At 44.0% G+C, this 9764-nt stretch overlaps 1 protein-coding gene across 1 annotated transcript in view; it reads right to left on the reverse strand.

Moving 5' to 3' along the window:
• The window catches only part of BCL11B (BCL11 transcription factor B), an 88025-nt gene extending 78437 nt beyond the window's left edge, over window positions 1-9588 (reverse strand). The window contains exon 1 of the mRNA XM_057371904.1: window positions 9471-9588. The gene's annotated coding sequence lies outside the window, so the exon portion shown is untranslated. The remainder of the gene's footprint in view (window positions 1-9470) is intronic.
• Window positions 9589-9764: the final 176 nt, after the last annotated feature.

Raw genomic sequence — 9764 nt, forward strand, 5'->3', positions numbered from 1 at the left:
AAAAAAAAAACCTTGAAAAAAAGTAGTTTGGAAAAAGAATCACTCCCATTTTTGCCTTCCAGAATAAATAACTGATCAGCATATCTAGCAGCTGCATTACAAGTTGCATCAGAGCTCCCTACCAGCAAAGCAGAGAGCAGCAGCACCAGCGACAGCAGAAAAGGACAGGACCCCAGAGAAGTGCCCAAGTATGGACCATCCCGCTGGAGCGAACGATGGGCACAAGAAGGCTTGTGTTTCCTCACTCACTCATTCTGAAAATCATTAATTACCTTTTTCACCTTAATCTAAGTTTAAAAGGAGTTTGAAGACAATACTAAGCAATTAATTCACCAATTTATATAATGAAAAGATGCCTCCTTGCCTTAGTRAAAATGTGGCTATAACGCTGTTCTGAAAAGGCACTGCTGGGAAGCGAGCGGATGCCCGTGAACAGTGTGTCACGATGCAAAAGGTAATTATTTAGTGCTGCAGTTCCTTTTAATGATCTAACATTGAGCAATATTGTTTATATTGAAGAGATCCTGCACCTTTAATTACYAATTACATATACATCATTTTAGAGCCAAAAGAAAAGGACCGTGAAAAGGGTCTTTTAGCAATGTGCACGCTATTTGTAGCCAGAATTCCTATTAAGGGGGAGCAGTGTGTCAAAATATTAAAAAAAACCCATACAGAGAGGCACACACAGGCACGAAGATACACATGCGGGAGATGGGACAAAGAGCTGGAAAAGACAACACAAAAACAGGAACTGAACCAAGGGTCGTAAGAAAGAAAGGTGGCAGAGGGGAAAAATGCTTGTTACTAGTTTCACTAACATTCCTGTAAAGCCTTTTGATTAAAGTCTGTGTCTTAAATTACAAAGGCTGAATTTTGGCATTTATATATATGTAACAAATAAAAAGAAAAGCACGGATCTCAACTTTATTATCTTTTTGATGTGAGGATTTTTTTTTTCTTTTTTTTTGCCTGTGATTTATATTGTGCTCTTCAGAAAACGTAGCAAAATTGCTGCATTTGATAAGGGTCCTGACCAGGCGTCTGTGGAAACGTGAAGGAGGTTTGAACAGCTAAACTGTTACGAATTCTTTCTTTTCAGTTCTATACTTCATTTGAATATTAGTTAAATCCACATATGCCTATTCGCTTACACTCGCTCACTCTCTCTTTCCAAGGACTCTGCAATGGCACTTTTTTAAAATAACATCTGGTATTCCTTCATATTTTGGCAGTCGTCACATCACCGAAAATCAGCTTTTCGTTTTCTTGGTACGCCGAGCCCTCGTGATCAGTAGTAATTGGGTTTCAAACTATCAAAAGATTTTTTTTACTCAACTCTATTTCTGATTTGAGCTTAATAAATCATCAATCATGAGACCAGCTATTCACCCAACAATGCAGAAGCTATATTACATCCCCTTATTCACGACATGGAAAACAGACATAAAAGAATGAAAAACAAAATACTGAATAGATCTTCAAATGCATTTTATCCATGTCAATTTGCATATATTTTTTTTACTCAGAAAAAAAAAAAAAAAAAAAGAAAGAAAAGGCTTCCTATTGACAACTCAATTAAGCCATTAAAAACCTACATTCAAGTAACATTACAGGAGAGATTTAAAACCCACAAAGGAAAAGAGAAAAAAGCCTGCAAGTCCAGCCCATAACGCATCGGGTCATGCCTGGTTAATACAACAGCCAAGATCTTAGGCTGTTTAAGGAGCCCTTTAATACCAGTGGGGCAATTTAGGCCAGTCTCAATCTAAAGTTCTGACTCTGCTTGTGTCTGTGGGTTTAAAATTAGTCGCTTCATATTATTTGAATTTAACTTTGTGGTTTTATGGCTGTTGTTGGTAACTGGATTTAGAGGTAGCAGGGYGTTTCTTCACAAGCATTTATTTTAAATTAATTTATATTTTTTAAGAAGAAATTCAGCCACAGAAAATAGGAGAAGGAAAAACATTTCATGTCGCTTACGTGGGAAAAGTAAAAAAAGAAAACGAATTAAATATTTTCAGCCAGGACTCGTGCCCTGGTTCTTTCAGGTGTGTTAAGGTGTGCCCAGTTTTTTCCCTACATCCAGAGATTCCTACGCAGAGGATTGCCTTGGCATAGCTTGCCGAGGGAGCACAGTGAGCTGGCGACGGGCAATCTTTGGGGACACGAGTGACACAGTTGTTATACGATGGCTTTGTGAAATTAATGCAAACGGACAATCTAAATCATTTGCTTTACTTAAAAAAGTGTTACACTTGCTGACTGGACTCTAAGCAGCATCTCCAAGCTCTCTAGCTGCCTACCACACCAACATACTGTGGACAAACCTCTAAATTTCACAAAGGCACTGTCACAAAGCCACCAGCACTCCTGTTCTAGTGTGGTGCCATCATTAGAGGACATGTGCCCCATACAAACAATGCTCTCATGCCCAGTATTAAAGGAAATGCACACGCTAACAACTTTCTCCCTGTCAGTTGTCTCAAAATCTTACCCATTAATAATGGAAAAGACTGTTCTATTAAAAATCATTTCCAAGGCCTCAAAGGACAGAGCCATGGATGCTTGTTCACAGAGTTTGGGTGAGGCTGGGTCCAGACAGCAACCATTCATTTTCTTGCCTTTTTATTGCACTGCAGAACCAGTGCAAGAAGGGATCTAAAAGTTGCCAGCCTATTCTCTTCCTTAGCTTACCTGTCCCACAGTATCAAAATGAGGCAAAGAAAGGGGGAAGACGAAACATTTTGGTGCTGGGCCAAAGTGTTGCGTGTGAAACTTCCCCTCCGTGGCAGGTTTCTGCAGAAATCAATACTGGGGTGGTGAAGGTGAGTGCTGACAGTACCTTCACCGCAGAGCTGCTGCTGGGTGCCCTGCCTGCCCCGGCACCCTGCCACAGCCACTGYCCATCCTTGTGCCCACCTGGGGGACAAAGAACTGGCTACCCCAGGGACCRCCCTTCTCTGGGACAACCTGGGAGTGCCCAGGGTTCACCATGGGGACTCAGTTCCTGGTGACCAGGCACAGGAAACTGCCCAGAAATATGCTGCAGCACGTCAAGTGCACTGTTCTCCTCACACAGTTGCTGCTGTCTTGAAGGCACAGCCAGAGAGAGCTCAGGCTAGCCGGGGAGCGAGCACAAAGGGCTGACTTGCTCTTCAGGGTGTTGGCCCAAAGCAGGCCTGAAAATTATGTCCCTTCAATCAACACCCACATGTCACATTTACTGTAACATCAACATGCTTAACGGAAATAGCTCGAATCACACGCTCTCTGGCTGGGTTATCACCGAGATCGGTGTCAGGATCCTTGCTGCACAAAGACTAACGCTGCTCAAAGCGGGCGTCGCGGCTCCTTGCCGTCGAAGTTTATCAATAACCTGCTTCCAGAGCCTCCCAGCAGCTTCCTGCAGCTGCAAGGTGCAGAGTTGAGATTATGCCTACGCATTGCATCAGCATCACACTCAGCGGTACTAGGCACCGCTTAGCTGCCGCCGATTTTAATTTTTCTGAAGACTGCAAAACAATTGCTTGCGGTATTTAATTCTTTCCTAAATGTAAGTCTGAGGCTGAGTTGGCTGAAAGAGGCAACTTGATGGAGAAGCCCCAGAAGCACAGGGGAGCGCGCTCTGCCTCACTTTCCCAGCCACYCTCCGGCGTGCGCAAAGTGCACAAAGGCAGCCCGAGCAGCGGCAGGCGAGGCTGTGGCACTCGGGGCGAGCGGGGCCCCGGTGCAGCCGCCGAGCCGCCGCCGGCCGGTCACCCGCCGCCACGTGCCGAGCGGCCGGCGGCGCAGCGCGGCAGGTGCCGCTGGCCCGGCGGGCAGGATGGAGCCGGCCGCCCCCGCCGGGACCGCAGGGGGACCGGGACACGGCGGGGCAGGGAGCGGAAGAGGGGGGAGAAATGACCCGGTCACTCCAACGCTTCTGCACCCGCGCGGCGCTGCGAGTCGAAGGACTGTGCTGCAGCATTGGTACCTCAGACAGCTTTTGCAGAAGTAGAGCGAATCTCTCAGAAAGCAGTTTAACCCTCTGTACGCACCTGAGACAGAACAAGCCTAAGCAGTGCCACAAAGAGCCAGTCAACACATCAGGATTTAGGGAAAAGAAGAAGGAAAATTACACAATAACCACGCCGGACCCAAATAGGACAAAAGACAAGAATATCCAAGAATCTGCACAGATCTCCAACACTTGTCAGATGTTATTTCTTCAGAAACTATCGACAGCGTTACAGAAGGGAGTAGTGTGTCTCCTCTTAAGTAAACTATACATTCATAAAAAAAAWATTTACTGCTTTTGAAAGCAGAAAATGCATAGGCTCTTCTATAGACTGCAGAAGCTGTAAATCTCTGCAGATAAAATGGGATGTGATGATGTGATATAAAAGCATTCTTTGTTCCCCAGTGAATACATTGGTTTTATTTRAAACTAAACGACAACCAAGGAGAGAAAGGAGTGCTCGGTGCCACAAAAGGAGAAGGAGCGGTATTTGGGTACARGCTTTCAACTGGCATAGAAAAGAATATTGGAAGCAGAGATTCTTACCCAAGGATTTAAAAGGCATGATCAAAATTAAGTAATTACTTCTGAGCATGTATTAAACATACAACAGCTCTGTTATTTTCTTAAATATCAGGCTCAAAAGAGGCTGCATTTTTCAATTGTTTATGGCACACTGTTGCTCACATATGATTTTCTTAAGCCTTTTTTTTTTTTTTTTTTTTTTTTTTTTTTTTTTTTTATTTTTTTTTTTTTTTTTTTTTTTTTTACTTTCATTGAAGCATATTCATTATAACATTCAGCGAATTTATGGCTTCTTCCAGTGGCTTAGTAAAAGGGGTCATAAAAAAGTTAAGTAAACCAGTATGTTTTTTCCTCTCCCTTAACTTTGGATTCCTTTTTTGTACTGTGCTGTCTAGTGCTTAGTCTTTGGAAAGTACCTTAGGCATATCCAGCACACACACAAATTATCAGCTGCTCCAGGAAAAAAATAAAACTGAATTTCTTGCACTGAGGCAACTACACAAAAGACTTGCATATGTCAAAAATACAGAACTAAGTCCCTGTGAATGCTGCACCATTAATCAAATCCCCGATCTGGTGTCACTTTTGCCAGTAAAATGATTATATTCTTCTAACCCCCTTCTACTGGCGCGTGCCTGCAATGCATGAAGTGTGTCCCTCTACTTTAATTTGTTTTCAAATAGCCTGCTTTAGGCATTTTTTATATATCCTTTGGAAAAAAAAAAAAAAAAAAAAAGGAAAAAAGAAAAGAAGAGAAATAAGCTGCTACTTAAAGCTCCAACAAGGGTCTACAGTACTGAACAAGCAACAGCTTTTTGAGAAGGAGGGCAGACAGCAAGAAAATTTAACTGATGTTCAGGAGCTGAACACACAACTGCCTCTGAGGCTGCAACTGTGAGTGCCGAGAAATGGTGTGCAGCCTGCCCAGATACATTTTAAGAAAGTAAATAAACACCGAGGAGGAAGGTGCTATAGTAGGAGCGGCTGAATGAATCATGCATTTATCAATGCATGAAGTTATTGATGCTTTTTCCCTCCCTCATTAAAAAGATATATACATATAAAGCCATCTACAGACGATGCTGGTGCTTCACCGAGTGCTTTAGTGGCATTACTAACTTTACAGCGGGTGGATAAACCCCAGCCACTCTTTATTTTTCCACACACTTTCTCTGGACGCTACCGAAAGGAGACTAAATACAACCAACAACTGCACTGCAACCCTAGAGAACCCGAGCTGCAACCAAAGAGTTGGAAATGCTCTGGCCTGGAGGTTGAGAGCCATTTTGGGGTAGCAGGTCTCTCAAAGGAGACTTTTCCACCAGGCTTCGACCTGGGGGACTGGGAAGGGTGGGAGGCAGAGGAGGGAGYGAGAGGAAGGGTAGCGTGGGTGTGCGCGCACTTGGTGGGCACGGGTGAAGGGGAGGGGGAGAGAGGGATAGCTGTTTCTCTTGATAGAAGTTAACAGTCATGCAGTGGAAGGAAAGCCGCAGTATGTGAAGTCTGAGGTTTTGGGAGGGGAGAAGGGAAGGTTTTCCCCATGGCTGTTTAACACTAGCATCAGAAGGGGCCTAGGCGCTGTACTGTTCAGCTTACCGGTCTGTCAAATGAGCTGGCTKCTGTCTATATGCTTCCAACTAGCTCAATTCAAACATTAAATGAAGTAAAGAAATCATCAGATAAATTGCTGGTCCTCTCTACTCCCTCAAGAGTGAAGGGTTTTTGTACAGCTGATGACAGCCCTGATCCTTTGTCTGACCTAATTTACTTCTCTTGAAGGTTAGAATAAAGCGCACTTTCCTGTCACAGGATAACCTCCRTCCACATATTGTACCCTAAAAATAAGAAGGTGCTGCTGCTATGTTAACAGTGCCATAATTTGATGGACTTTATCAGGATGGGTGAAACAGGCATCCAAAGCTGCCTGTGTGTACACCACTAAATTATATGTTTGGGCAGGAAAGCGTCCTGCTAAAGTCCATCCACGACACACAAGCTGGCTGCAGCAGAGAACAGCACAAGCCCGTCGGAGAAGCCTGTGAGCTGCTCAGCAGCAACTTCTACATGACAGATATTATTTTGTGTTTATTTCTCTAGGAAAAGAAAAAATTAGCTTATTTTCATTTGCAGGAACTGCAGATTGTTTGCTCTAAGGACCCGAGGATCAAAGTATGGTAAACTATCTCATATCAAATCCTCTCGGCAGGGRTACATGTGGCTTTCTGATATGTAATCTAAGCCAATTTCTGTACATGTGTGTCTGCTTTGTTGCTGCACATATCTTGTCCTATAACTCCAGCTTCTTCACTCTGTGTTTTCACATTCACTGGAAAAAACATATGGATCTCTGTGGGTTCCTCCCGCTCCCTGCCACGCAAGAGCTCACTCATGTACAGGTATCATTACCCCATCACTATCTGACAACAACAAATTGAGAATTTAAACATTGTCTGTTGACAATAAAAAGCGCCGTTGAAAACTAATTTTAATTAAAAACTCCTGTCCGCCCGAGTCAATTAATCAGCCGCGATTTAGTTAAAAATAGATTTGTCTCGCTGTCAGCCTCTCTCGGCTAGCTCTATATAGATCTTCGCATGAAAATCAATACTACAACTTTCCGCCGAGCACATCTCGCAGCACGGTGCGCGCCGGGCGCGGCGGTGCGGGCTCCGGCGGCGCATCCCGCGCGTCCCGCGGCGGGGCCGGCGCGGCCATCGCACGGGCTGGGAGCTCCCCCTAGTCGCCAACCCCCGCCACTGGCGGCCGGGGCACACGGCAGGCTCCGGCAGCCAGAGAAGTTTATTTTGGAAAGTATTTTCCATCAACAAACAACACAAAGAGCAAGGGAATCCAGGTAGAAAATGTGGGAGGCGAGCTAACATCGTGTGCGAGGCACATTTGAAGCAGACATATTTGCTCGCAGCGAGCTCAGCCCTGGGAAGAGCAGCTGAAGTCTGCCAGAGTCCATAACTGATATCAAAAAATTTTACTACTTCTTCAAGCGCATAATCCTCTAAGTCGTAATTATTGCCAAATATGACACAAGATAACATTTTTTTCTGCAGAGAAACACACATTTTGTGCAAAACAAGGGCTCTCACCATTCCTATTAAAGRCAGCCAGTTTATAAAATCTTGAAGAGTTTTATTTTGCAGTATTTAAATAAGCCTGACAAAATATGCTCTGCATCTTCCGAGCAGCAAAAAATGCAAAATGGTTTCTCACCCACTGTATATCTATTTAAACCACTGGACACACCAACCAAAAAGGGCAGAACAACCCACGGCCACAACCTAGTTCCTCTGCACCAGTTTTTAAAAAATATTTTAAAAGACAATAAACTATGAAAATGTGCCAGTATTTTTTTATTTTTCTTGTAAGTCCAATACAAGTATATTCAAATGAAAAACAACCTAGGAGTCAACAGCATACAACCTTTTTTTTTTTTCTCTCTGCCCTATTTAAACATATGTAATGTCTTTTTAAAGAACGTTAAGCTTTTCTGTGCACAACCATGCAGGTATTATGAAAAAGTCATCCATCCTTAAAATAATWGTAATTTCCTCTCTAATTCTTCAGTCACAGCTTACATTCTCTTTGTATTAGGGTTGATTACAATGGTGTGGGTTTTCTTCTGCAGGGAAAGTGCGTTAATTGCACTAAATCTAAATTCATTTTAAGAGAAGCTGCTTGAAGCAATTTGCAAAACTTTGACATGCAAAAAATCATAGGGGTTTTTGTTATGATTTTTAATGACTAGTACAAAACAAAGTGATACAGGAAATTATTGCTCATCCTAGGAAACCTGTTGACCAGGTACTGAAGAGCTGCCTTGGGAAACCGTGTTCTCCACCTGGAATTGTATGATTTTACTATGCCTTTCCCTCTCTGTCTTTGCTATTGCTCTACAGAAGTATTCTTGTTTTGCTGCCTTCTGCAAAAATGCTACCAGCGAGCTTTTCACATGCTGTTGCCTTTCACATTTCCTTCAAATGCAAAATGCGGAGCTAGTTTGAAAACAGATTTCTTAAGTTAAAAATGGAAGATCTTAAGCTGGAAAATCAGCAGTTTGAATCAAACAAAAATAACGTTTCTTTGCACAGAGCAGCTCAACACCTCAGCTTCCTCTTCTCTACATAATCGGTTCTTTTGCATTGTCCACCCATTTAAATGAACTTGGATACAGAGTTTACTCTGTCCACCACCAGCGAAGAAAGGTCCAGAGTTGCTGTTTTCTCTCCATGTGTTTCACCCCTTTTTTTGTCCTGCACATGCACCCTTTACAAGAGGCAAGGACAGGCAGGCCACTCTCGTTTTGCAGTCTTAAAGACCACTGTACTAATGAGATGCTGCAACTCTGGAGCACAACTACATTGCACTTTCACTCCTTTTTGAGTTTGTCTTACACTCATGATCTAAATCTTTTTCCAAACACCAAGTGCATGAAACCAAATAAACTCCAGCTGAACAGTCAGTGTCAGAAAACCCTTCTCTCTCTCCCCATCTCTCTCCCCCATCCSTCTTTTCTTGCCTGGCAAAGACCTCCAATCCACTCTCCTGGCAGATGCCAGAAAGGGAGATGGGGGAAAAAGCCCAAGCGAAACACGACATAAACGCAAGATTTCTGAAAACAGTATCAATTCACCCTGGCTTTGGGGGCTTGGCTTGGGGTTGACTCTATTTTATAAGTGCTTTGGTTTCCTTTTCTGTTGCCCGCTACTTTCCAAACTCCCCTTTAGAGAGGACACTCTGCCTGGCCGCTTTTCCCCCATGAATGACACTTCCCAAGGAGTGCAGAGGCTGCGACCTCCTCTCCTGCAAGCCTGCAGCTGAGGCTCAGACCGGTGCGCTGAAATGCCTGCGCTCCTGCTCCCCAGCCCCAACCCCAGCCCGACGCATCTCCCTCCCGCCCCCCCCGCCTCCCACCACCTCCTCCCCTGGATACCTTCATTTTTTTTTCTGCCACTGTTCAGTATGCAGCCTGATTTCTCCGCCAGCTTCCTCAGGATGGAGAGATAGATAAATACAAGAGGGGAGGGAGGGAAGCTCGTACTGCTCTGCTCTCCATTCCTCCCCCAGCCTTCCCGCTAAACCCATTGTATACGCAGCTCCTCGGCACCTTTGAATGCTCTCCTGCCTCATTATTTACGTTCAAGTAAAGCGATCGGAAAAGGAGATCAAATTGGAACAACAAACCTACCTGGTTCTCTTCTCCATCCCACCTCCCCACCCCCCCACC

Source organism: Malurus melanocephalus, unplaced genomic scaffold (genome assembly GCF_030028575.1).
Source record: "Malurus melanocephalus ecotype Western Australia unplaced genomic scaffold, MMel_1.1 scaffold_161, whole genome shotgun sequence".
NCBI classification, from domain to species: Eukaryota; Metazoa; Chordata; class Aves; order Passeriformes; family Maluridae; genus Malurus; species Malurus melanocephalus.